This window comes from Sciurus vulgaris (genome assembly GCF_902686455.1).
Source record: "Sciurus vulgaris genome assembly, chromosome: X".
Taxonomy (NCBI): Eukaryota; Metazoa; Chordata; class Mammalia; order Rodentia; family Sciuridae; genus Sciurus; species Sciurus vulgaris.
The window spans coordinates 30,067,984-30,090,702 of record NC_136471.1 but is presented as its reverse complement, the minus strand read 5'-3'; positions in this window follow the sequence as shown (position 1 = coordinate 30,090,702).

The window sequence follows — 22,719 nt, the reverse complement described above, 5'->3', positions numbered from 1 at the left end:
CACAGGAAGTACTGAGGACAGAAATGCAGCAAATTATATTCCATGTATGTATGGTATGTCAAAATGAGACCCACTGTTAAGTACAACTATAATGCACTAATCAAACCATTTAAAAATTGATTGATTAATGTTATAATATTTGTTAGTTTTCATTTCTAATATTTAAATATCAATAGGCATAATCCATATAAGCCAAACCTCTATTTTTAAGAATGTAAATATATTTCAGACACCAAAAAGTTTGAGGAGACCCAATCTGGGAAATATAGTACAATTGCTGGACAGCCTTGAAATTCCAAGTAAACTGTGTAGTTACAGGGTTATATGGTTTATTCCATGTTCAATGGAGTAAATAGTGAATTGAATTTAACTTGGTCATGATTTTCTAAATCAAAAGAAGGCCAAAGGTATTTGATGTGTATTAAAAGAAGTGCTTGCAATACATGAATATTAAATATAATTTAGACAAGTAGTGAAAAAATAAAATCAAGGAGGTGAGGCAATTGGATGTCCTAACGTATCAAAGGCTTATTGGAATGAGAATACAAGAAACTGGAAATATATGCTGTATTGGTCAGAGCAAGAAATTCACTAAATTGAAACTATGGAGATGTTATAGTTCTTGATGATATTAAGACTAAAGTATAGTCATGGCAGAGAGTGTATGATGTAGAGTGAAGAGCAATATTGTTGATCAAAGGACTGAGAAACCAGTTATTGAAAAGAACAGCTATTTGTTTATCTATTTGTGTATTGAATCAACCAAATTGACCATAAGAATGACCATAAGAATGGTACTGGAGTTAATGACACTGATGCTGGTTCTAAAATCTTTGAAAAATTCTTGGCAGTGGGAGGTGACCCAGTAATTGCTAGATGACACCAATAATAAAGGTCAAAGGATGATATAGCCTGATGGCATGAGATTCAAAGTTGATAAATAAGTAAATGAGTAAGTAAATAATGGCATATCAAGATGATGGAATAACATCCACAGTTACTTTATAGAATGACATTCAAAACATGGAAAATAGTTATTATCTAAGTGAAAAAAGGATTTTGAAACTTTTCTCATTATATAATCCTATATTAGTAAAACACAAAATTAATACAGTAGGATGTTCTTGTATTTAGATATACTTGTGAGTATTTAAAGAGAAAAATGACTGCATCAAAGTCAAGAATACTGATAACAGCAAGTGCTAGAGCTTGTGGAGCAATAGAACTATCACCATTGCTTGTAGAAATGGAAAATAACGCAGCTACTGTGGAAGATGACTTGATGATTTCTTACACATATAAGCATACTCTTTGCATACACTCTAGCAATGTTTCTCTTTGATATTTATCTAAATAAGTTAAAAATTTAAGCTCCAACAAAAAACCTGTACAGAGATATTTACAGCAGGGTTATTGCCAAAATTTGGAAGCAACCAAAATGTCCTTCAGTACAATAGATAAATAAACTATGGTACATCCAGAAAATAGAATATTATTTATCACTAAAAATAAATGAGCCATGAAAATTTAGCGGTAGATCTTAAATGCATACTAATGAGAGAAAGAAGCCATTCTGAACAACAACATACAAATATATAATATCCCAGAAAAGGTCAATCTATTATAGTGAAATTATCAGTGGTTATTAGGGAATAAGAGGGAAGGATGAATAGGTGGAGTGCAGAGGAATTTTAGTACGATCCTGGCTAATATGATGTCATTGTACATTTGGTCAGACCCTTAGAATGTATAATACCAAGAGTGAATCTTAAGGTAAACTAAGAACTTTGGTTTTTATGAAGCCTCAATACAGGCTCATCAATCATAACAAATGTTTCACTCTAGTGGGGGATGTCAATAGTGAGGGAGGCTATGCATTTGCTGTGAGAAGGGATTATATGGGAAATCTGTATTTTCCTCTTAATTTTACTCTTAGCCTAAAACTTCTCTAAAATAAAAGTTTTTAAAAGAAAAAAATAAAATACTTGGGAATCAATCTCACAAAAGAGGTGAAAGACCTCTACAATGAGAACTATACAACACTAAAGAAAGAAATTAAAGAACACCTTAGAAGATGGAAAGATCTTCCATGTTCTTGGATAGGAAGAATTAATATTGTCAAAATGGCCATACTACCTAAAGTGCTATACAAATTCAATGCAATTCCAATTAAAATCCCAATTGTGTACCTTACAGAAATAGAGCAAGCAATTATGAAATTCATCTGGAAGAATAAGAAACCCAGAATAGCTAAAGCAATCCTTAGCAGGAAGAGTGAAACAGGGGGTATTGCAATACCAGATCTTCAACTCTATTACAAAGCAATAGTAACAAAAACGGCATGGTATTGGTACCAAAATAGAAAGGTAGATCAATGGTACAGAATAGAGGACACGGACACAAACCCAAATAAATACAATTTTCTCATACTAGACAAAGGTGCCAAAAATATGCAATGGATAAAAGATAGCCTCTTCAACAAATGGTGCTGGGAGAATTGGAAATCCATATGCAACAGAATGAAACTAAACCCATATCTCTCACCATGCACGAAACTAAACTCAAAATGGATTAAGGACCTTGGAATCAGACCAGAGACCCTGCAGAGTATAGAAGAAAAAGTAGGTCCAAATCTTCACCTTGTTGGTCTAGGACCAGACTTCCTTAACAGGACTCCCATAGCACAAGAAATAAAAGCTAGAATCAACCACTGGGATAGATTCAAACTAAAAAGCTTTCTCTCAGCAAAGGAAACTATCAGCAATGCGAAGAAAGAGCCTACAGAGTGGGAGAATATCTTTGCCAATCATACTTCAGATAGAGCACTAATCTCCAGAATCTATAAAGAACTCAAAAAACTCTGCTCCAAGAATTCAAATAGTCCAGTCAACAAATGGGCTAAGGAAATGAATAGACACTTCACAGAAGAAGATCTACAAGCAATCAACAAACATATGGAAAAATGTTCAACATCTCTAGTAATAAGAGAAATGCAAATCAAAACCACCCTAAGATTCCATCTCACCCCAATTAGAATGGCGATTATCAAGAATACGAGCAACAACAGGTGTTGGCGAGGATGTGGGGAGAAAGGTACACTCATACACTGCTGGTGGGGCTGCAAATTAGTGCAGCCACTATGGAAAGCAGTGTGGAGATTCCTTAGAAAACTTGGAATGGAACCACCATTTGACCCAGCTATCCCACTCCTTGGCCTATACCCAAAGGACTTAAAATCTGCATACTACAGAGATACAGCCACATCAATGTTCATAGCTGCTCAATTCACAATAGCCAGACTGTGGAACCAACCTAGATGCCCTTCAATTGATGAGTGGATAAAGAAACAGTGGTATATATATACAATGGAATATTACTCAGCCATAAAGAATGATAAAATTATGACATTTGCAGGCAAATGGATGAAATTGGAGAATATCATGCTAAGTGAGATAGGCCGATCTCAAAAAGCCAAAGGACGAATGATATCGCTGATAAGTGGAGGATGACACATAATGGGGGGGAGGGAAGTGTTAGAGTTAGGGTTAGGGAGGGGGGCAAGTATGGAGGAAGGAACTACTGTATAGAGGGTAAAGAGGGGTGGGAGGGGTGGGGGGAAGGGAAAAAATAATAGAATGAATCAAACAACATTGCTCTATGTAAATTTATGATTACACAAATGGTATGCCTTTACGCCATGTACAAACAGAGAAACAACATGTATCCCATTTGTTTACAATAAAAAAAAAATAAAAATAAAAAATAAAAAGACTAGTACACAATGTACCAAAATAATCAATTATATCTCGATTGTGGCATTGCAAGGAATTATGTTTTGCTTTTGTGTGATTTAACACGATTTGATAATTATTATGGATTACTTTTGTAATCATAAAAATTAAATATTTTCTTTAAATGAAAGCATATAGCATTAAAGATGTTTTACGTGGCAAGCTGGCCATCTTCATGTAATATAGTTAGTTTTCTATTATCAGGTGTAGGAGATTAGTATTTTCCTGAAATATTTTTCAAAGTGTCATTAAAATTATTGAATATCTAATCACATTAATTGTCCCAACCCTAAAACCAGGCAGCACCACTTGGATAAATACTCATCCCACCTTAAGTTGCTGACAATCTCCACAATTAGCATATTATCTTAAGGAATTTTTGTAGACAAAAATATTTCTTAGGAAAATGGAATATTCTCTAACACATAAACAAGGCTACTTACTTTCATTTCAGTTTAGCTTTTGACATTTTATTTTCTTTAAAATCATCATCTACTTTCACTCAAAAGATAAACATGCTTTTAGTGAATCCATCTTTTCACAACTAAGTAATGTAGGTATTTATTCTCCTATTATGCCTGTTCAAATCATTCCTTTTTCTACTTTATAAAAATCTTAAGCAGTACCATGCACTTCATTTTATAACATCGGTACTGGATTCCAATGTCTTAAAAATTTTCTTGTATCAGTTTTAACTGGCTTAGAATCCTGACTTACTAATTTTTATCATGCTCTCCATTAGACAACTTACCCCCACAATTGTTTTCTTTGCTGTCTTGAACCAGAGGACTTCAGTAATTTTCTCCAGAGTTTTATAAAATACATACCAATAATTTATATAATACTCACTTGCAAGGGATACACTGAATTCTTCTTCTTCTTCCTTAATCCCAAGGAAAAGGCCACATGACAACAAAGACCTTTGACATGTCAAAGGCAGGGTAAAATTAGGAAACAGTGATTCAAAGATAGGCATTGCTTATTTCCAGTATTGCACTGGTAAACCATTCTGTCAGGCATGGGGAGAGCCTTGAATTGTGGCCTTTGCCTGCTTCTGTTGTGTAAATCACCATGACCAATTTCAAGTCACCAGTAAGACATCAGTGGAAAGTGAGAAGACATACTAACAATTGTCTCTCCATATAGGCAGACTCCACATTTCAATGTTACTTTGTGATAACCTAGTAAATTATAACATTTACACTTTATTTATTTATTTATTAGTACTGGGGATAGAACCCAGGGGTGTTTTTATCTCTATTTATCCTTTTATCTCTAGTAAAATCACAGATCAGTGTTTCTCTAACCATGATTAGGACTAAGTACCTAACTACAAAGTTTGTTAGAAAGTAAATATCTATGTACCATGCAGGACTTAGAAGTGTGAATTGAATTGTAATGTCTCTTCAGCTGATTCTGATGTATATCTAAAGCTTGCCATTCAGTTTCTCCAATGCTTAGTTCCATTTAGCTACCATGGAAGTTTGTATGACTAGAAACTAAAGCAGCAAAGACTTTCTAAGTTCAGCCCTTCCAAAGAGAAGACATCATTTCCACAGATCAGTACCACATCTCCAAAATGTCTCTCTGCATCAAATTTTAATGAAAACATTTAACTATAGTATCAACATTTTCCCCAATTTAGAATTAAATTAAATCATACGTCCCATATTGGTTGTATAGGACTGCTATAAGAAAGTGCACCAGATTGGGTAGCTTAAACAACTGACATTTATTTTCTAACGGTTCTGGAGGCTAGATATCTAAGATTAAAGTGTTGGCAGGGCTTGTTTCATTCCGAGGCCTCTCTTCTTGCTGGGTAGATGGCAGTCTTTTCCATTTATGTCTGGTCTTCCATTTGTTGCATGTTCATGTCCTAATCTCTTCTTCTTCTAAGGACATCAGTCATATTAAGTTATGGTCCACTTTAACTACCTCATTTAACCTTAATTATCTCTTTACAGACACTATATCCAAATACAGTCACATTATTAGGTATAGAGGGTTAGGACTTCAACATATAAATTTGGAGGAGGGACACAAGTCAGCCAGTACAAATTTCTAAATAAACTATAAGTAAGAAATCAGTAGGAATTTATACTGAGCCATTAAATGTGACACATCAATTTAAGCCTTAGTGTGTTTATGCATTTTAGATAGAGTATATCTGTCATCAACAAATGTTGTTATCTCTGTCACACTAAGCCATCAGCTTGCAGAATGTCTCTGGCATGATTCCAAGTACCCAACCCTTTAGATTTCATGGAACAATTCATTCACTTAAAAAGATGGGGATTAATTCATAAGCATCTTGGGGATAGCTAAAGGCAAAATATTTATTCTTTAGTTGATCAACATTTTGTTTAATTATTTTCCAGAAGTGGTGGGGGAGTCTGTCTTTGGAACATAATCTGAAATATATTCATTTTCTTATATACTACTCATAATAGTATAAGTTATACACTAAAATATTAAAAAAGACGTTGAGGAAGAGGTGCTATCAAAACTTCTTAATTTCTCCCACATAAATTTACAATGCATCTTCTATTTGAACTGCTGCTCTCCATAGCATATCGAATTTTTCTGCCAAGCATAAAATTCCAAATAATTACTATGAGTGTTTTGTAACTGATTCCTTCATTTCCTTATTCAAAATCAAGCAAATTTTTTTGGGCGGCTATTGTCCATTTCTGTACTAAGAGTTGGAGGATGCAGAGGCGAATATGTCATGGCTCTGTCCTCATGGAGTTCACAGTTTAATGTGGAATCCATACAATGAAATATGTGCTATGATAGTCATAGGATTAGTAATAAGAGCAGGGAAGAGGCATTGATTAGCTTTGCCTAAGGAAAGTGATGAAATTTTCACAGTGTTATGTTTTATCTGTATTTTAAAGAATGTTCTGGAGGTTGTTAATAAGAAAAGAATTCCTCTCCAATGACAGCACATAACATGCAAAATACTATTGTTACATGAGAATTTGCAAATGGTTTAATAAAAGTGAATAATGGAGCCTAAAAGTGTACACCAGATTTACATAATTCAAAACTTTGTTTGTTGTTCTAAGGTGTCCAAATTTTACTCTAAAAGCAATGAAGGAGTTTAGGTGTGAAATGACTTGGTTAGATTTGTGTTTTACAACAATCTCAAAACTGAGCCCATGATCTCCCCCAACTCCAAATTTGTTTCCACAGTTTGTTCCCTATATCAGTTAATGTCATCCTTTCAGAGTCACATGCTAGAATTCTTAAAGCGATATTTGTGTCACTTTTTCTTTTATGTATCATGTTTTTTCAGGAAATCCATTGAATTATAGCTTAGTTACATCCATAATCTGAGTAATCACTGTCCTTCACTGCTAACAAGTTACCATCATGTATTTCTTGGATTATTATGATAGCCTATTAACTTGTTTCTCTGCTTCTACTTTTGTCCTTTGTCCAGGTTTACTCTTAACATAGAAACTTGAACAAGTCTGTTAAGATTTCTTTCAGATTTTTTTCTGCTCAAATCTAAATATTGGCTGCTTATTGGCTGTAAGTTCAAGTCCTTACAATGAACTGTAAAGTTCTAAACAATCTTGAGATTCTCTTCATTTTCTGAACTCACTCATAATTACCCACCCTCCACAATTTTCTCTGCCCCAGATATATGGGTTTCCCTGTTGTTCCTAGAATGTACATTCCTACCTCAGGACCTTTGCAATTCCTGTTGTCTCTGTCTTGAATAATCTTCTGCATTAACTTTTCTTCTCCCTAATTCATTCAAATGTCATTTCAGTGAAAAAAGTCTTAACCACAAATTTGAAATGTCACCCATCCTTCAGTATTGTTATTCTTCCATCTATTATTTTCCCCTTGGCATTTATCACCTTATAGTATGCTATAATTTACATTTTATCTCATTTTAATATTTGTGTCTTCCCAGTAAAATATGAGCTCCAGGAAGGTAATTTTTTTTTGTTTAATCTTTGGGCATAACATAATTTTTAGAATAGTACCTGTAATAAGAAGAATTAAATAAATATTTATAAAAAGCCAAGTGAATGCCTAGAGAATAGTATGAATTGAGTAGGCAGGAATCAATGAGAAGAATTTTTGCAACACTCCAGGATGTTTGCATTAACTATCTGTATATTGAGCTGAAATGCCTTCCATGTATTCTGTACTTTCTGGTTTCTATAAAGAGTGGGAATATTTGAAAAATCTCTGTGACTTGCTCATACTTCGTTCCATCATGTCTTCCTTCCTGCCTTTGCTGTCGCCATTTTCAGATCTTTTAATCATGTCCAGTGTTGTTTCCAGTTTGATGGCTTTTGTTTCTTTTCTGTACTTTCATCTTTGTAGGTCACTCCCTCTTTTGATTATCTACTTTTGTTAAATGCTATATGGATTTATTATTGGAAGACAGAAGGTAACACAGCTATACACTTCATTGTATTGTGTGTAAATTGAATAACAAATGTGCACTAAACAATCAACAAAAGACTATGAAATAAAGGGCATGATTAGTTACTGATCTTGTTGTGCATGTATTATCCACAAATGATTTATGGAATGAAGCAAATTTTGTGTTTTATGTAATTACTTGTAGTTAACATACCATGGTAACTTAAATTTAAATCATGTCGCTTAAGGACTGATGTTATTTAACCAAAATATCAGTGTATCAAACCCTTGCAAACTAAGGGTATCCTCTCTCTCCTATCTTTCTCTCTCTCCTTTCTTTAAAGTATTATACAGAATAAAATGGATTATTATGCAATTTTAATTTTCTAAAATTTTGCAAAAAAAACTGTCATGCTTTACTAAAATCTACATGGTTCTGTTTCCATGTTCTGTATCATATTCTATTGATTTTTCCCTATATCAATACCACACATACTTAATTATAAGAATTTTATATTGTTATTATATCTGGTAAGGCAAGTATCCCCCATTTTCTTGACACTTTACTCTGGGTTGAAAAAATTTAAAAATATTTCTATATTTATTAATTTTAGAATCTTCAAACCCACAATTTTGGGATTTCGATTCAATTGCAGTAAATATGTAGTTCAATTGTAGGGGAATATGACATGTTCTCTATACTAATGCTTCTTCTATGTGAGTACATTATATCTTTCCATTCATAAACCCTAACATATGGGATGTTTAATGATCTTTTCAAACTGTTATAATGTTTCCTTTAGAAATCTTACATATATTTTATCAGATAGTTTCTCTTGCTATATTTTTATAAAAAGTCTTTTTTTAAATTACATATTCTAGTTGTTTCTCTTTTAAAATCATTTTTGGTAGTGTAAATCTGTAAATATTGTCATATTTTTTCAAATATATTAACAAATAATTGTTCATAATAGATCTTATGATTCTTTTCTGGTGTGTGGTGTTGAGGAATTGAACCAATGGACTCATGCATAGTAGGCAAAAGCTCTACCACTGACTTATATAATGCTCTTTTTTAAAAAATAGAGATATATGTAGTTGAGACATTTTTTGCTATTGGCAATTAACTATAGTGTCTCAATTATTTTTCATTGATATTGTCACTATTTTGTTTAATTAAGTAACTTAAGCATTTATTTTAGTTGATATTATTATAAATTACTAGATAAAATATCACATGACTTCAAATTCAGCAATGAAACTACAGAAGTATACCTTTGTGTTCTGTGTGTTATTTTTAAATGACAGTTTAAAAGTGATATCTTCCAACTCATGCTAGCTAATATACATTTAGGACATCTACATTATATGCAGTTAGGACAAGATGATCATTATCAGTAGTTAGTATTTGTCCACATTTTTCAAACTCTTTCTGACTGACTTATAAGTTTATCATTATTTTTTTACTATATATTTTGTTCATAAAGGGGTTCTATTAGCAATACGAAAGTTGCTATTTTCTTTTTTTCACTTATGGTTGCATTATTAATACTATCTTAAGCTTGCAGTTTTATTTTTGTCAAAATACATTGACTCCATTACACTGAAGACAAACAACAGTATCAATGTCAGTCATCCATACTGTAAAGAAAGATGAAGCATATTCTAGACCAAGGGAACTTTCAAAGGTTCTCCTTTGGAAAAGCACAAAGTGTGTTAGTACTAAGACTTTTCTCCTCATTAAGGTATATATATATATACCTTAATATATATATATTAATAGATATATAGATATATTATTAATAGATATATTATTAATAGATATATATAATATAATATATATAATAATATATATAATATAGATATTATAATATAATATATAATATATATAATAATATATATATTATAATATATATTATATATAAATAGATATATAGATATATTATTAATAGATATATTATTAATAGATATATATATATCTCGTCAGTGATATCATATTAGTTTTTTGGCAAAAGTTCAGAAAGTGATTTGATTTGTGGTACTGAAATTCATTCCCCTTAATATTCTATTCCCTTTGCAAAATTTTGGAAACAGGATGCACAAATACTACCTAGGAACATAAAACAATACAACATTATCTTTTATCAATTGATTTGGAAATTAAGATTTTAAAAGATTGTAACAATGCCTAGTCTGGATAATTAAACAGGGAAATAGCTAAGGTAAGTTTTCCTACAGTAATCATTACATCATAAGGTGCTCAAAATAATCTACCATAAATTTGAACATCCTTCTTTCAAAACTTTTCTCAACAATGACATCTGGAAAGAAGGATTTTTGTATGAGTAATCTCTTGGCAGTAGATAATGTAGATTGAAATGGCAGAAATACAAAGTGTGAAAGTTGAGTAGGATATAGATATAATCATCCAAGAATAAGATAATGAAGTTTATATTAGGCTGAAGGCAATAAGTCTGCTAAACAAAGAGCAAAGGATCACAGGATATAATTCCTGGCAAGATGGTAAACTACCATCAGTTGCTTTCTTCCTACCTTGAACCAAATAACATCAAAAGCAGCAACAACAAAACCATGAATGTGATTTGTTGAATCTATTCAATTAATACCATCTGTGAGAATTCTGTGACATGACAGAAATTGACTTTGTCCTAAGTTGGTAGGGAGATAAGTAGTTCATAATAGTTGTGACTAGAACCATAGATAAAAGATGGGTAGGTGAGAAGTTTTGCTTAGTTGGTTTTGATTTTTATTATCTATTCTTTTTTCTATTTTCTATTTTTTTTTTTCTTTTTGGTCTCTCTCCCGCATTTCCCTAGGCAGATAATTAGCTTACCTGTCATCATTGCAAGGCAATAAAACAGCTCACAGGAAGAGAGTATTTCCAAATATCGAGGACTAAAATGCTTGACAAACTTTCCTCACAAATAGCAACAATAAAACTGGGCAAAATGATAATAAACAATAATTTCAGAGCTCTGTAAATCAACAAAAGCATAAACCAATGGAAGAGTGTTTATTCACAAAGAAACTACCAAATCTTGTGTAAGAATAGGGGAATATGTGAGCTGCTTCTAATACATGGACCCAACAGATTATTTGGTTCTGTAGTTATAGCAGCATCTCTCTCTGAAAGCCAATTTGCTAGATTTCATGAAATACCCTGATTTCTCATTAGAAATAATGAATAATAGAGAAAGTAAAATGATATGTTAAGAATGCAAGATAAAACTGTCGATCAAAAAATCCATTTGGCAAGAAACAAAAGAAATAACACATCCACCAAGTGTTGTTTATTGCATTAATGTGGGGCTAGCTTAACATTCAAATATATATTTATGTAATTCAAAACATAACAAACAAAATAAAAATCATAATAATCACATCATAATGACATCATTTGACTCTTTAATGTGCCTAAAAGTTCAAATTGCCAAGGATGGCTTCCAAGATTTAACCTTCCATTTTATATAAAAGGTAACAGATTCATGGATAGAAAAATGATTGGAGTTTGTTATAACGTTTGCATTAGATAACAGGAATTTACCAAAAATGGTTTTCTGTATTATAAGTGAGGAAAACACCTTTATCATTACATTCGTTACATTACTGATGGTTACATTAATTTACTAAATGGAATTTTTTCAAAGCAAAAAACAATGTTATTATTATTGTATCTCAAGTGCCTAGCATAGAACCTAGGCATATATAAGCACTAAGAATTGTTTATTGAACTTAATATAAGTTTACAAGCTATTTGTTGTGCTTATTTTCTCTGTTGTATGACACTAAAATAGCTGAAAAATATATGTGCACAGAACAATGCCAATAATTTTGCTTTAACCAAACAACGCTAACGCATCTGTTGTAAAGATGGGGAATGAAAAGAAATTTCCACATAAGTTGATTTATTTTCTTTGTTTCTTTTTTTTTTTTTTTTTTTTTTTTGGTCTTTTTGTTGTTGTTCAATGTGATTTACCTAAACTAAATGGTGACTGTGAACGCAGCCAATTTTCTCAATATTGTTTCTTGCTGAGATTTTGTCAGATCAGTGTGTACCTGAATAGCAATTTCAATACTAAAAAGTTGAACTATTTGCTGCATATTTCCTTTCTTAAAATATGAGGGTGATTGATAGTAAATCAGAAAAGTGACCAAAGAGAGCAATAAACTCTTCCTGAACAAGTGGACAGCTTTTATATTCAACTCAGTACTTTGTAATTCAGAGGCTGCATGCTGCCCAAGTTTAGGTGCTCTGAGCTAAAAATAAACCACCATAAATGAGATGAGAGTTTTCTATTCCACTTGTATAACTGGCATAGCTGCTGGATTATATCTATTATTTTCAGGTATACAGGAAACACCACTGCTACTGGCTGTTAATGACCATAGATCTCTGATTACACAGTGCAAGAAAATTTTAAAAAAATTGACGACTGATGTTATTAAATTGGTATTGAACTTTTGTTTAAAGTTTTGATTCTTTGCAATAAGCATTCATACCTATAACCTCATTTGTCTTCAAACCAAACTTATAAAGAAAATAGTCATTACAATGCCCACCAGCCAAATGAGTAAACTAAGTGCCAGGGAGGTGGAATGGCTTTCTCCAAGTCACACAACTAATTAGTGAGAGTACTCAAGCTAGAACCTAGATTTCATGTTATAATTTTCTACCTATAATGCCATATTTTTCCCTAAATATTGAGTATGAAGGAAAAGTAAAAATAGAATTGCTCCTTTACATTTGCATCAGCTTCTGGCTTTCCTAGGCCTTCCAACTATTTAAATATGGTTACATGTTCAATCTCATTCAGAGTTTTTTTCTAAAGCTGTTGCCTTCTCATAGAACTCAATCTGTTCTGATTATCTTAATAATGTTCATCTTTCTATTAAGTCATAGCTGAAGGTTTGTCTACTTCTGAAAATCTAATATTTACACCATCCCCAAAGAAAGATTCTATTATAACTACCATTTTATAGCTGGAGAAACTGAGGCATAGGAAAATTAAGGAACTATTCCAATGCACACAATAAAGGAGTTCAAGAATTCATTCAAATGCAGTCAATACAGTTCCAGAACCATCATGCTTAGTCATTATGTTATCAGGTATGAACACACATTATAAAGGTATTGTAATCAAAATATTTTTATTAGTACAGGGATTGTCAAGTATATAAATAAAATTAAAAAAGGGTCAGAAACAGACACATTTGTTCGAATGCATTGAAGTTGAGTATGCAATAAAAGTGGTCTTTCAAATCAGCAGAATGGTACTAGAGACAGATGGCTATCCATCTGGGAAACATTACATTTCTTTCCTAGGACTCAGCATTCAAAAAACTAAATTACAGATAGATTAAAGACTCAAATACTTTAAAAATTCATAAAAAGATCATTTAATTCACATAATGAATTAAAATATACATGATAATACATTAATGCTCTTTTATTGGGGGGAAACACTCCTAAGAAGAAAACAGCAAGAGCAATAAAATAGAAGATTGATTAATCTAACTATGTTAAATTTAAGGACATTTTTTACAAAAAAAGATAACAAGCATAGTTTTAAAAAAGAAAATAGCAAGCTGAAGAAAATATTCAAACTTATACAATGAACAAAAATTCCTATCTAGAAAAATAGAAAGTCTTTCAAATTAGTGAGACATGGAAATAACACAAAAATGACTAAAAAAATGAAAGGATGTTTATGTTTGTTAGTAGTCAGAAAAATGAATTTTTGAACCAAGAGATAATAATTTTAATCCTTCCAATAGGTAACAAAATTATACAGTTTGATAATATAACATTTTGACAAGAGTGAACAATAGATTACAATATCTGTCCCACTAGAAAAATCTGTCTACCCTACATCCTTAGAATTGCTCTCCATCTCCATTACAACAACCACTGTAGGCTAAGCTACCAACATATCCCACTTGGATCTAGGAAACTATACCCTAAAGACAAGTATCCTTGTTCCTGTCTTATCTCCCCAAAATTCATTCTCTACCAGGATCCAAAGCAATCAATTTTAAAAATCCTTCATTATAATCCCTCCTTAAAATCTTTGAATGACTTCCTATTATTGCATTAAAAAATCAGCTCTTTATCATGGTTTTCAACATCCTGTGTGATCTATATCTTATATTACCATATTCAGCCTCATCTTACATTACCATTATTTTTACAGACTATACTTCAAATGCCCTGAACTTTCTCTTGAAGAACAAACCATATTTGTGTCTATCACAGGTTTTTTTGTTTTTTGCATTTTCTGTTTCTTATACCTGAATTAATATCTCTTTTCTTTGTCTTGTATTTGGCCTTGGGCCCAAATGTCATTTCCAAAACTAGGCCATATATGAAAATCTTACATAATGTTAATGTCTATCATTGACATTCATATTGTGTCATAGCACTTACTGTTTAGTTGATAAAATTAATTATTCACTTTTGTTTATCATCCTCATAAGAATGCAATTCTAATCATAAAACATTTTGGTTTTGTTCTCTTCAGCATCCTTAGTTTCCAGAAAAGTTCCTGAAATATAAAATTCAATATTTACTACATGAATAAACTGGTGGTGAGAACATAAGCTAATACCACTCTAAAAATAAATTCGACATGAAAAACACCCATATACTGTGACCTAGAAATTGTATATCTCAGTTTCTACCCAAGATAAACACGTAAGAAAATAGGAACAAGATGTTCATTTCACTATTGCTTTGCATTGTTTTGCAATGGTGAAATATTTCAGAAAATGTCCCATGTCCATCAATAAAGGATGATTAAACACAGTAATCTCAGTCATATCTATGATCATAGTTATAAAGGTATCTCAATTCTAGCCATTTACTTTACATTTCAACCAATAGAACAAGCTGTAGCATGGAGCTGAAGACGGTTCTGCCCCTTTCCTTAATAGACAATTCTTCAGGGTCATATGCAACACTTCTATTACATTCCATTAGCCCGAAATTAATTATATGACCATACCTGATCAGTCAAGCTAATAATCAAAGTTTATCTTCCTAAGGAAAATAGAATGGTATTTTAAGGAATAATGGTCCATTTGTACTACAGAAGCATTACAGCATGAACCTGTGCAATGTGATGTTTTATATAGAACAATATATTTTGAAATAGGAATACCTCAAAATACAGCATGAAGAGTTGGAACCCTGAGGGGGATTTTGTAAGGGAGCAAAGAACAAAAGAACAATGTCAGTAGAGTGAAAACAAGTACTTGACAGTGCTTAATGAACTTCTACCAAAACATCTTCTCTAAGAATAAAGCTGAAATTGCTTGTCCTTTAGCACGGCAGTTTCTCAAATGTAGAACCAGAACTTTTCCTAACTAAGAAATGAGTTGCCAAATTTTCTGACAAAAGAACTTTGCAGTATTTAGGTTTGCTTGCTTCACCTTCACTGTGATGATTTTGTCATCAGACTTTCCTTCTCATGTTGCATATCATTTGAGCAGAAAAGAGTGTATTCTTTTTAACTGTTGCCTACAAATAGTTGGTTTTCTATCATATGGGATTGAATGGACTTATTCCTCCATCCTTTTTATCACCAACTTTCTAGTTTTTATTTTCAGGAAGAATGTGTCTTTATGGACTAGGCTTGTACTTTAATCTTAAATGGCCTTAGAATGTTGAAAATAAAGAGTTTTACCTCATAGACCCATGTGTTAAAGGCTTTGTTCCCCAGCTTATGGAACTACTGAAAGTGGTAGAGTGTGAAAGGTGGTGCCTAGTGGGGAGGAGTTAGGTCATTAGGGGTATGCTCTTGAAAGGGATTGTTGAACTCCAGTCTCTTCCTTTTTTTTTTTCTTCCCATCCTTTATGAGGTGATGGTCTCCTCTGCCACACATTTCTGCCAAAAAGGCCCAAAAGCAACAGGCCAACTGACCATGGACTGAAACCTCTGAAACAATATGTCAAAATAAACTTTTCCTCTTTTCACATTGATGTATCACATATTAGAGTAATGGAAAGCTGACTAACACAGACTTAAAAGTTGAGAAATAATGAAAAGTAGTAATAAACTGTTCAGTATCCAAAAAAGGTTACTAGTTGCAGATATTTCTTTACAAATTACAAAGTGAAATTTTCAGTTGAAGCACATATATGTACCTAAATAAATATTGTAAATAATTGTTTAAAATCACAAACACATATTGAAGCAGATACTGAGTTAAGTGTTCCTATAACCTTATGGTAGGTCCTGTTATTATCCTTAATTTTCACAAGAAATGCCAGAGATTCATGTGAGCAAGTGAAATCACATGATTAAAGTCACATAGATATTAAATTCTAAAACTCAAAATATGTGGACTCACATATGTCTTTTCCATTAAATGCAGGCATAGGCTGTAATGTTTTAATTTCAAGTATTCATAGTACTGGTATTGCATGTTCACATGACAGGCTTCAGTTAAAACCTTAGTGAGTCAAACTTCTGGAGACAGAATTAACATTATTGCCAAGAGAAGTACAACACAACTCCATGCAAAGTTGAAATTTAGGATTAAGCTATAGAACAAGGCCACCTGACATCTATGAATATTGACCATTAGTTTTATGTTAACTATTACAGAATGATACATTTAATTACATACATACATTTAATATATATTAAGAGTAAAGTCTATGAAATTCCATAAAACTTCAAAGAAAGATTGTACCACCATTTATTAGAAATGAGAAGCACTGAAAATAAATGAAGAGATGAAAAAAATCCATTTAAAGAAGTTAGTAAAAGAAGAAAACATTATAAATTGGAAGGCAATAATAAATATGGAAATGGATGAAACAGAAAACAACCAAAATGCATACTATTCATAATTGATGACATAAGCTATTTTTCATGTGTTTATTTTTTAGTTTTAATTGTGGTAAAATTTGATTTTAATCATTTTTAAGTGTACAGTTCTGTGACATTAAGTACATTCACACTGTGACTAATGCTGCAATAAACAAGGAGGGCAGAGATTTCTTTGACATATTGATTTCAATTCCTTTAGATATATATCCACTAGTGAAATTGCTGGATCATATAAAAGTTCTATTTTCAGTTTCCTGAGGAACTGTGCTCTGCAATGACTGTACAATTTTAGATCACCACCAATAGTGTACATTGTTCCCTTTTCTTCACATCGTTGCCAACACTTGCTATCTTTTTCTTCTTACTAAAAGCCATTCTAATAGGTGTGAGAGATCTCATTGTGGGTTTGGTTTGCATTTCCTTGATTATTAGCAATGTTGAAAATTTTTTCATTGTCAATTTGTCTTATTTTAAGAAATGCATACAGGTCCTTTCCCCAATTTTTAATTGGTTTGTTTGTTTTCTAGCTAGTGAGTTCTTGAATTATTTATATATTTTAAATATTAACCCCTGTCAGATGTACTAGTTGCAAATATTTTCTCCAAGTACAGGTGATGTCACTTCAGTCTATTGTTTCCTTTGCTCTAAAAGCTTTTAAGTTGGATAGAATCTATTTATCTAATTTTACTTTCGTTGCTTGGGGTTTGGGGGTCATATCTAAATAATCATTGCCCAGACCAATGTCAGAGTATTTCTGCATTTTCTTCAAGTAGTTTTACAGTATCAGGTATTCCATTGAAATTGTTAACCTATTTTGAGTTGAAATTTCTATGTGGTGTTCAGATAATGGAGCAGTTTTCATTCTCTTGCATGTGTATTCTCAGGTTTCCCTGAATTTATAATTGAAGTGACTTTCCTTTTCCCATTGTGTGTTTTTGGCACCATGTTTAAAATAAATTGACCATAAATTCGTGGAATTACTTCTGGACTCTATATTATTCTATTAGTAAATGTGTCTCTGTTAATGCCAGTAGCATACTGTTTGGATTACTATAACTTTATGGTATATTTTGAAATATATTGTGATTGTATATTTCTAAGTTGGTAGCAATTTATTTTAAATATTCTGACCAGTAAAAATAAGTAAATGTGTGAGATGATTAATACATTAGTTTGATTTAATCATTCCATAATATATGCATATATTAAAATATCACATTGTACCCCACAAATATAAACAAGTAACATTAAGTAACAAGTAAAAATAAAAATGAACATATAAAAATAAAATAAAATTATACTTAGTGACAAACATTTTCATTCATATTATTGTTCAACCATCACCATCCATCTCTGTAACTTATTTATCTTACCAAACTGAAACTCAGTATCAGTTAAACTCCTCACTTCCCCCTCCTCCTGCCATTGAAAGTCATACTTTACTTCCTTTTTATATAAATTTGACTATGCTAGGTATGTTTCATAAATGGAATGATACAATATTTGTCTTTTTGTGAATGGTCCATTTCATTAAGCATAATATCTTCAAAGTTAGCATGTATCAGAATTTCCTTTCTGTTTAATTGAGTGTATTTAACACATTTTGTTTATCCATTCACCTATCAATGGACTTTTGAATTACTGCCACCTTTTGGTTTTTGTGCATTATGCTATTATGGGCATAAGAGTAAAAATATCTGTTTGAATCACTGTTTTCAACTTTTTTATGATGTGTACCCATCAATGCAATACCTGTATAATATAATTCTTCATATCATAAACCAATTTTAAATCTCCAATAAATATATAAAACTTAAGCTAAGAAAAATGGCAGAACCAGGCACAGTGGTGCATGCCTGAAATCCCAGAGGCAGGAGGTTGAGGCAGGAGGATCCCAAGTTCAAATCAACCTCAGCATCTTAATGAGGTCCTGTCTCAAAATAAAAATTAGAATGGGTTGGGGATGTGGCTCAGTGTTTAAGTGCCCCTGGGTTATTTACCTGGTAACAAAAGAAAAAAAGGAAAGAAAAATAGAAGATAAAATTAACATATACACTTCCTTTCTTGTGGCTAATATTAATATATATATGAAAATACTCAAGACAGATGGATTCACAACTGAACCCTATCAGACTGTTAAAGAAGACTAATATCAATGCTTCTCAAATTATTTCAAGAAATAAAAATAATTATGTATAGAAAAAAGATCATCAGTGGAGTAGATAAAATGGAATGAAAGGAAGGGAGGAGATATGAGATAGGGAAAGACAGTGGAATGAATCTGACTTAACTTTCCTATGTATGTACATCCATAAGATACTAATTTAAAAAGAATCTATAAATAAATAACATAAAAATCAGTAGAGGGAAGGGAACAGAGGGAGGGAAAAAAGAAGGGGAAGGGGAAGTTCTGGGGACTGAATTAGATCAAATTATTCCCTGCTTTTATAATTAGTCAAAAATGAATCATATTGTTATGTATAACTAAAAAGAATCAATAAAAAATTTAAAAAACAAAAAACAGAAAACTGGTTAATTATATGAAATGTGTGTGTATTTCTATGCACTCAAGAACATAGAATTATTATAGATCATGGAAGCAATTCATCATTCAGAATATAACACTCAAATACTCTTGTATAGGTCAAAATTATTAAAATGCCATGGAACAGAGAATTCATTTCTATTATTCTATCAGATCATATAACAAAATGTATATAGTAACACTTTATACTATAAAACTAAGAAAACCATACCACCCAAAGACAGGCCAAGTTTTCTTAGTTACATAGTATGAAGATGAACACACACACATATGCACACATATCCCCTATATATAAATATATAATATATATACATATATAAATATATATACATATATAAAAGACATAGATACATATCTCTCCATATACATGTAAAAATAAATATATATCTTTCCTGACTCTCTGTATAGGCTATAAATTAGAAATATTAGAAAAATTTAAATTGACATGTATTTACAATCAGTATTGCTTCTTTAAAAATTTTAAGTAAATTGACTGAAAAAATCATTGGACTAATAAAATTTCAAGTAGTTACCCTAATCAAATGCACAACCTGCATACCAAATATGATAATTTTATAATATTAGTAGCAATTAGAAAATGTAATGAGTGAGCCCATCTAATTACAGAAATATATATAAGCTATCTAAGGAATATTAAATTATACCATAATAAATGAAAATATATATCATGATCCTAGATAGGAAGATACAACATTATAAAAAGATTCTAAAATTTCCATGAAAGATAATTTGAGTGAGACTAACAAAGGAGACAAAAGAAAGAAGGAAGAAACTGCTTTTAAAAGCAGATTATATATATATTTATTTAAAATAGTGATGCAATGCTGATGTCTAGATAAAGAAATAGGTCAGCTGAATAAAGCAGAGAGTCCACAAACAGATACAAATATGTATGGAAAATGCACATATAATAAAGTAAATTATCAATAACTATTGCTAAGGAAATTGGTTATCGATTTTGACATAAGAAGAGCACACACACACACACACGTACACACACACACACTCTACATAAAAATTTCAGATTAAATAAAAGCCTGGATTTTAAATAATAAAGTTAGAACTATAAAAAAGAAACAAAATATATTGATTTTAAAAATCATGGGTTAGAAAAGGATTTCTTGAGCTGCATGACCCAGAAAATGAAAGGAAAACTTTGAAAATGGAAATTTATAGAAGAGAAAAAGATGTTGATAAAGCATATGGAAAATAATCTTACCAGGAAAATGTAAATTCAAATAATATTGAGAATGTATTTCTGAAATGGTAGGGTAAGAAACTTTATGTCTTCTGCCTAGTGACTAAAACACAACTGGATAAAATTATAAAAGGGTTAATTTGTACCTTTTCAAACTTCCCTACGGTATATAGCAAAGGAAAAATATTTATTAAAGAAATTCTACATTTCTGTAAGAACATTGGAAGTCCATTGCATTTTATCCAGAACCTGCACCAATCCTTCCCACTCCATGTCACCTCAGAGTGATGAAAGATCTACTACAGGTGAGGGCAGAAAAGACCAACAAACTGTTTTCTTGCACCCATCTCCCAATCTAGGGCTATGGTATCTCCCTGGGAGGGGCAGGCTGCCAGTTCCTGATCTGCTCAAGCTATGTGTTGCAAAATCCATTTTCTAGATAATTGCAGCAAAGAAGTTTCAAATCCCTTCCTCCAACCAGACTCCACTCATATAACAGAAGCTTTGTGCTAGGTATGACAGGCTGAGAATGTTGGTCTCCAAATGCCTTTTCCCACCTTGCTTGTAACATCAATTCCACAGCAAGGAGAGGCAAATAAAGACATCCAGGATTACTATCCCCTTTAAATAAGCAATTGAAGTCAGTTATAAAAGACTCCTATTTTTATGGAATATCCAGAGTAGCAAATCTATAAAAAAGAAAATGGAATAGTGGTTGCATAGGTCTGAGGATGTGAAGGGAAAATGAGAAGTGACTACTCTATTATACATAGTATATAATGAATATGATCTTTAATTAGACAGTGGTGATGTTTACATAATTCTATAAATATGCTATAAAATACTGAATTGGACATTTTAAACAAGTGTATATTATGGCATGTTAATCACATCTCAATGAAGCTGTTATAAATTTTGTATATATGCTTTGATTTAAGAAAAGGGTACCTTCATATTGGTATATGTATGTATTTATATCTGTATTCATAAATGAAATGGGAAGTTTCTCTGAGGATTCACAAAAAAATCATCAACAGAACTTACATATGAAGAGGGATAGAATGGAGAAGAGAAGGGATATGGGACTCTACTTTTACTCAAATTTCATTTCACTGTTTTATTTGAAAGTATATTATATGATACATTTTCTTAAATAATTCAAAGGCAGGCATGTCATCAATAGCTACAGATAAGTTTCTATAAACACTTGCTCATTTATGTGGATGTGGGAGTCAATAAAGAAATCAATTTAAATAATAACACAAAATATATAGTCTAGTCATTAATAATCATCTAGAGGGGAAAATGTGTGATCCAGAATTTCACTGCTACTGAAGTAATTTTGGAAACTCTAGAATTTCTATGAGTATAGATGCTTCTGGCATCAGAGATGTAGAAAACAAACCTCTAAATTTGAATTTACAAATTGCTTGGGAAAAGTTTTGTTGTCTTCATTACTTCACCAAATATTATATATTTGTTTCCCCAATGAGGGCCTAATTCAAATTTTACCCTGTTTGTGAAAGCTCCAACTACAACAGGCAACAAGGATCTTTTTTCTCTGTACTCATACTTCTGGTGAATGACACCCAGTAGAGAAAATCCCACGAACTCCTTTCATTTATTCTTCACTTTGATCATGTGTAAGTCTTGTTTCCTAAATCAGATCACAAGAAGGAAATTATTCCAACTATAGTTATATCACCCACAGATTCTCGAAATGGCTTAGAAATCTCTCCATTTATTTATTAGAATGGATTCTTGCAGCTGAGATAACAGTACTGTTAGGCAAGAATGAAAACTTCTCCCTTAAGTGAATAGTGTGTTACATCAGTAGGAGTTGGGCCCTAGGGAAATAAAATTGAACACAACTATCTTAGGAGTTGTTATTGACCTTAGCTACATGCTGGAAATCAAATA